General features: G+C 56.9%; 1 long non-coding RNA gene across 1 annotated transcript; it reads right to left on the bottom strand.

The window, feature by feature from the left end:
• Window positions 1-1,443: 1,443 nt before the first annotated feature.
• On the bottom strand, window positions 1,444-2,502 carry LOC115394550 (uncharacterized). Its single transcript, XR_003932111.1, has 3 exons — window positions 2,420-2,502; window positions 1,921-2,006; window positions 1,444-1,468 (listed from the first exon to the last, which is right to left on the bottom strand). It is a non-coding gene; the product is annotated as an uncharacterized LOC115394550 (long non-coding RNA).
• Between the last annotated feature and the right edge of the window lie 4,264 nt (window positions 2,503-6,766).

Genomic DNA, 6,766 nt, shown 5'->3' on the forward strand with positions numbered 1-6,766 from the left:
GGAGGAGTAGCGGCTCTACCCGAGCTCCTCCCTGGTGACATAGCTCCTCCCCCCTTGTGACGTAGCTCCTCCCTGTGACTGAGCTCCTCCCCCTGTCTCTCAGGGAGTCCAGCCCCCATAAGGAGGAAGCTCATTTCAGCCGCTTGTATCCGGGATCTTGTCCTTTCGGTCATGACCCAGAAGCGCATGACCAGAGGGTGAGGGGTGGGACGTAGACTGACCGGTACATCGAGAGCTTCGCCTTTCAACTCCTTCTTCACCACAACGGACCGATACAACGACTGATCACTGCAGCCGCTGCACCGATCCGCCTGTCAATCTCACCTCCATCCTTCCTCCACTGTGAACAAGACCCCAAGATTCTTAAACTCCTCCACTTGGACCAGAGTCCTCTCCACCTACCTGGAGAGGGCAGACCACCTTCCTCCGGTCGAGGACCAGGGCCTCGGTTTTGGAGGTACTGATCTTCATACCCATCACTTCACACTCTACTGCAAACCGCCCCAGTGCATGATGGTCAAGTTCCATGGAGCCAACCAGGACATCATCTGCAAAAAGCAGAGATGAAATCCTGTGGTTCCGAACCGGACCCCCTCCGCCCCTGGTCCTGAACCGGACCCCCTCCGGCCCCTGGTCCCTGAACCAGACCCCCTCCGGCCCCTGGTCCCTGAACCGGACCCCCTCCGCCCCTGTCCCTGAACCAGACCCCTCCGCCCCTGGTCCCTGAACCAGACCCCTCCGGCCCCTGGTCCCTGAACCAGACCCCCTCTGGCTCCTGGCTGCACCTAGAAATTCTGTCCATAAAGATTAGAACAGAACGTGACAAAGTTCAGCCCTGCCGGAGTCCAACATGCACCGGAACAGGTCCATTACTGCCGGCAATGCGGACCATACTCCGACTCCGGTCATACAGATACCGACGGCCCTTAACAAGGGGCCCCGACTCCGTAGTCCCGAGCCCCCCCACAGACACCATTAGCAACATGGTTGAACGCCTTCTCCAAATCCACTATTGAGATTCTGGTATTTTATCTGCCCGATGGATGAAAACGGCGAAACCATGAGGGTTCATGTGTTCCTTGGCCATCAAAATCCATTCAAATCCATTGAAGCTGTCCAGAGCTATTACTTTATGTACACACCAATCACCTAAACTCCACAACAGTATCTCTGACGTAAAAATGTTAGAGACATGCACCTCTCAACTGAACCTTGCAACCTTCCCATTAACCGTGGTCGTCACACAGAGGGTCTGTGACTGCATTTCCCCTTCATCACCATTATACGCTCGTCTTATCCTGCAAATACATGATTCTTCACAGTGGCTCCAAAACAGTGTTGACGTCCAGCAGCAGGGCAGGAGGCGGATTCGGTGAGGATGGAGGACCTACCGTGGTGCTCCTTGATGGGCGCCTCCTCTTTAACGCCAGGGACCACTTTAAAAGGTGATGGCTCCTTGAGACTGGGCCTAAACAGCAAGGAGAGTCCAGATGGAGTGCGTAGTTCAACGAGGGGGGGGGGGGGGCAAAAACTCCACAAAGCACCTAATCCAGTCAGAGTCACATCTAATGCAGCGCTACATGTGATTGTTCAACAATAGAAGGGTTATTAGGATTAGATGACTGTGCTTGGCAGAAACAGAGTGTGGGAGTGTGTGTGTGTGTGTGTGTGTGTGTGTGTGTGTGTGTGTGGTGAAGGTAGGAGTGTTGAGAGCTGTCATCTGTTCTGCAGCTCTCGGTCTGGGAAGCCTCCCGGGTCTAACAGGGAGGCATCGGGGGAGGAATACACTCTAAGGTCTGGAGAGGCGTGTGAAGAAAGGTCAGGGCGTGGCTGTTCCAGGCTGTTCCACACAGGGAGCTTCCTCCCTCCACAAACCAGGAAAGTTATTGTCACCGAGGGGAAAGACTCAAAAAAACTCACCAGGATCTGGATGATTTCCTCGGGTTTCTTGTCGTCCACAGGGATCCCGTTCACCTCCTTCAGTTCATCCCCAACGTGGATCAGCCCTGACACACACACACACACACACACACACAGACACAGACACACACACACACACACACACTCAGTCTGATGCTTCCCGGACTCAAGCGCCTCCTGTGCGCTGCCAGCCCGGGGACGTGTGCTGAACAGCGGATTAATGTTTATGGTCATGGTGGCATTTGGGACTGGAGAGGAACCAGGGCCTCATTGTGGACACGTGGAAACGAGGCTGCAGCTCTGACCGAGGCTGAACCGACAACGGAGGAGGATCAAACGGAAAACATGTGGACGAACAGCCGAGCCCGTTGCTGAGCTGTCCTGCAGAGCGCGACACGGTTTGAGACGGGGAACCGTTGAAGGGGCGGGTCGGAGGGGATCCGAGCGCTCTCACGCTGCGTTTGTTTCCATGAGGCACAACTGAAGAAGAGGAACTCACCGCTCCTGTCGGCCGCCCCTCCTCTCATGATCCGGGCGACCAGGATGGCTCCGGAGTGTTCATCTCGCCGTATTGTTGCTCCCTAGAAATGACATGAGCAGACTGATTAAAGCCCGGACTGCATTTCCACTTCGCTTCCAGTTGCTGCATCGCTCAATGTCCGGCGGCAGCGGCCAAGAAACGACAGTAAGAGGTAAGCGCGCTCGAAATCCAAGGCCTGCGCAGCGCACACAGGACGCTCTTTGTTACCAAAAAGACTGATTTATGATTACTTCTCCAGAAAAGGGAGCGATGTCTTTTCGTCTGCCGCAAGAAGACACTGGACTGTTTGAGCTGAGAAACAGAACAAAGCCGTGGTGTGTCGTCTACACGCTGGAGTGTTTCTGATAGTTTTATGTTCTCTACCACAGTACGGAGCAGGTCAGTCACTTCAGTTACAGTTTTGTTTCCTGACTAAATGTAGGCCCTGATGTGAAACAGAAAAACCAAAGTTCACCGAGTCCAGACTTCCTCCAGGGTTCAACCGAACGAGGCTGTCAGCCAACAGAGGCAGGTGGAGCCAGCAGAGCCCTCATCCAGACCCACCATCTGTCCACCCTGATACCGTCCGATCCAGCTGGAGAACGCCCAGGTGACGGAGCTAACGACTGCACCACCGAGTCAGAAACCATCGCCGGTCTGGCTCTGATCCCGACAGTCATCAGGACCGTCCCGGTCCGGTCCTCACCTCACACAGGGCGCTGTGTCTCCTGGAGGACTGCGTCAGCCGGCGCTAGCAGCTAGCAGCTAGCAGCGCCGGGTTTCAGACAGCTCCGTGTGGAGGCGTGGCGTGACACTGACGGCTCAGGACTCTCAGCCAGCGCTGCCGAAAGACGCCAAACCCACGAACACAGGCTGTTCACTCTCCTCGCTGAGCTCGACGCTCTGTCGGATCCAGAGACCTCATTGACGGTGACAGAGACGACCTGCAGCCGTCCACCCCAACAGCGCTTCCCCTTCACAATGAAACACCGGCTGGCAGCCTGTGCCTCGCCCACGGCCGGCGTTCAGGCTCAGCCTGGCGGACAAGAGCGTCCCTATTGTCCCTCTGTCAAGGTTTAGAACGGGGGTCTAAGACCACCGGTACCGGTCCGTGGATCACTTTTTAACGGGCATTTTGGAAAATGCTCCGTTTCCGTCAGTGTGTCTTCCCTGCGCTGAACTCCGGTCAATAAACCGGCCCGAAGCCGCCCGACGGCATGTCCCTCTTCCATTCACAGGCTGCTGGTTCCCATCAGCCCTGAGACTGTTTTCATTTCTGTTGAGGAGAGGAAAAAGAGCAGGACGGTCGTCGCTGTGGCCCGATCAGCTGGCGTTGTGTTTTCGGCGGTCCTGACCCGCCTCCGGGTCGCAGGCTCTCGGCGGTTGATGCCGCGGACGGTCCTTTTTTCACCCGTTCGCCCTCCTCCGGCATGCCTTTTATCAGGCCGGATAACAAAAGGAGGAGTCCTCCGAGACCAGCGCCGGCTCTGGTCTGTGCCGCTTCGCCGCGCCATTAGCACGTCAGCCGGGTCCCGCCTAACGGTTTTCCTCCCGGATAATGGCTATCCTCAACGGCCTTCGGCTGTGTTGGAGATGGAAGCGGGGAGAGACATGAGGAAGAGACGGTGCCGAGGCCTGCTGGGAGCTGCGACCCCAACACAATAATTGGTCTAATTAAAGCAACCCGAGAGGAATCAGCGTGGCGGGTCGGCGGGAGGCGGCGGGCCCGCCGGACCCACCGGGCCCGCCGTCAGGGTGTGACTGAAAGCAGCTGTGTGTGAGGCAGGCAGGGAGTCCGAAGGACCAGGCGGACTGTGGGAGGACGGGTCTGCAGGAACCCTCTGAGGAGGCTCAGACATGTGGTCATCCCCCCTCCACTCCTCCACCTGACGGAGGGTTTTCTGGAGTCTCCCGGGGGTCCCGGGGCTGCCGGTGGCCGGTGGAACAGGGAGGCGAACAGCAAGCAGGCGGCGGCCCGGGGCTCCAGGGTCCACCACGTGGAGCCGGCCTGCTGCACGGCCTCCGCCGCCGCCGCCGAGTTTCACACACATGGCTGCAATCAGAGCTGGAAGCCCTGATGCCACCCGCCACAGATCCTCTCCACCGGACCCTGCTCTCCAGTCAGAACCGCCGCAGCCAAGCAGCAGTCAGCAGGGAGTCCCAATATCTGACCCGCTGGGCCTCCAACGTGACGGAGCCACACAGGGAGCGGCCACCAAAACGGTGAAGGGGTGGGGGGGGGGGGTGGGGGGCAGCCCTGGGCTGAACCCACTGCTTCAGCAGCCAAACGAGCTCCGTCTGATACGAGCAGACGCCAGAACGCTCCGGCAGAAACACCGAGAGGAGGGAGGGGTGGAGGAGCAGAGGGAGCCGGGAGGGCGGAGGGGTTGGAGGGGTGGAGGGGTGGAGGCTGACGAGAAGAAGGGATGGAGACAGAAAACACCATGTTCCTGTTTCAGAGTGTCACTGGAACTCGTCTCACCGTGGAGACTTTCAGGTTCATTAAGAAACTGATTAAAGGAGCTCCATGAAACACTCAATGTGACCTCTGACCTCCCATCTTCAGGGATTTCAGTTCAATATAATAGTGTTTAAAATTCACATCGTTCTGCTCTGGTATCTTTTAATACATCAGATCTACTGAAAGACTTTGGAAACCTTTCTTTAACCTAAAGCAGTGAGAAACGTAGAGAACTGACTGAAGAAGCTTCAGGGAAACGATCCGCTGAGGGGCTTCTGTTCAGGAGACCAAGGAATCATTTATTATTATTTCTATTTGCTTCATGGAATTAAATGCTCTCTCAGAGTGTTCCTTCAGCACTGATGTAAAATAAAAACACCAGGAAAACAAAAAAAAAACACAAATAAGAGCTTTTGGTTGAAGTAATCTCTCAACTATACAATAAATACAAAAGTAATGGACGACCAGCTCTACTCTGCAATCAGGAGCTGAAGAGAAGACATCAGCTCTACGTGACGTCCTCCACTTCCAAACACCAAGAGTTGGAGACTTTTATAGAGTCCAAGTGTTTATTTTTTATTTGTTTCAAATTTGCTCCAGAACGGCAGTTTTTACGAGTCCCTGTTCTTCTCCTGCTTCGTCCAGCTCCTCTCAGCTGCAGCGCGGCTCTCATGTCTCTGTCCTCTGTCCTCGGCTGTGACGGGGACACTGTTCCTGGACAGGCGGACGGCGGGACCGGTGTTCTGAGCGCCGCCGTTCTGCTGCGTCTGAGAGCAAGGCTGGACCCGCTGCTCCGTTCCCACAATGCAATTAGGCGAATCGCGAAGCATTTCATCAGTCAGGGGTCCTGAAAACAATGCCGTCATCTCACACACATTACGCACTGGAGCAAAAAGAAGTTAAAAATATTGAATATTAGGTGTTTTTGGCTTGTAGCGGGTCATAAAATCAGCCAGTGGAACAAGTGAAAATTGTCTTGATATTCCAGATGCGGAGCTGAGAAAACACCGCCATATATCAGAGGAGACGGTCGCCACCGGGCGGCCCAACGACCCTGGGCCGGGTCCAGATCCCCCGGCTCGAGGTCTGAGGGGCAGCCGGGGTCGCCTCGGGCGCTCTGACTAATCAACACCTCGCGGGTCCGAGTCCGGCGTCTCATTACCGCCGCCCGCTCTCCGGGTCCCCTGGGGTTCATCAGCCGCTCCTGGAGGCCTCGGAAAGCCTTGGAAGCAAAACCGGCGTCCTGAACTCCGCGCCACCCGGCCCTGTGCGGCCGACCCCGTGGCGGCGAGCGCCGGCTTCCAGCGAAGCGTGGCCACTAATGAGGAGAGCCTGTTCCCTAAAACCAACACGTAAACAGCCCGGCTGGAAGCTGAGGGAGCGGCACGGCGAGCGGCGGCGAGCGGCACGGCGAGCAGCGGCCAGCAGTACTCCAGGGAGGCGGAGCCGCCGGGGAGCAGGGCTCCAGGGAGGCAGAGCCGCCGGAGCGCCAGCTGGCGGCGGGGCGCCGAGCCGTCAGCGCCCGCCGCCACATGGAAGACATTCTGCACTCCAGCATGGAAACAGACAGGAAGTCAGGAGGGGAACGCCGACGGGCCGTCAAAGCACACGCACGCATGAGTGGTGGCATGGGAAGTGTTGTGTGGTGTGTGTGTGTGTGTGTTGTGTGTGTGTGTGTGTGAGAGCAGAGGGGGCTCGTACCTGAGGGGAACTCAGAATTCAGGATGATGGATGCTGGACAGTCGCTAAGCCTGATGATGAGCTGCGCCATGTTAGCAATTAGAGACGGGCGCCACTTCCCCAGCAAGCAGCTCAACCCAGACCTGAGCATGGAAACAGACTGGGAGGGGTCCTGGGGGGGGGGG

The sequence above is a fragment of the Salarias fasciatus genome, chromosome 9, assembly GCF_902148845.1.
Source record: "Salarias fasciatus chromosome 9, fSalaFa1.1, whole genome shotgun sequence".
NCBI classification, from domain to species: domain Eukaryota; kingdom Metazoa; phylum Chordata; class Actinopteri; order Blenniiformes; family Blenniidae; genus Salarias; species Salarias fasciatus.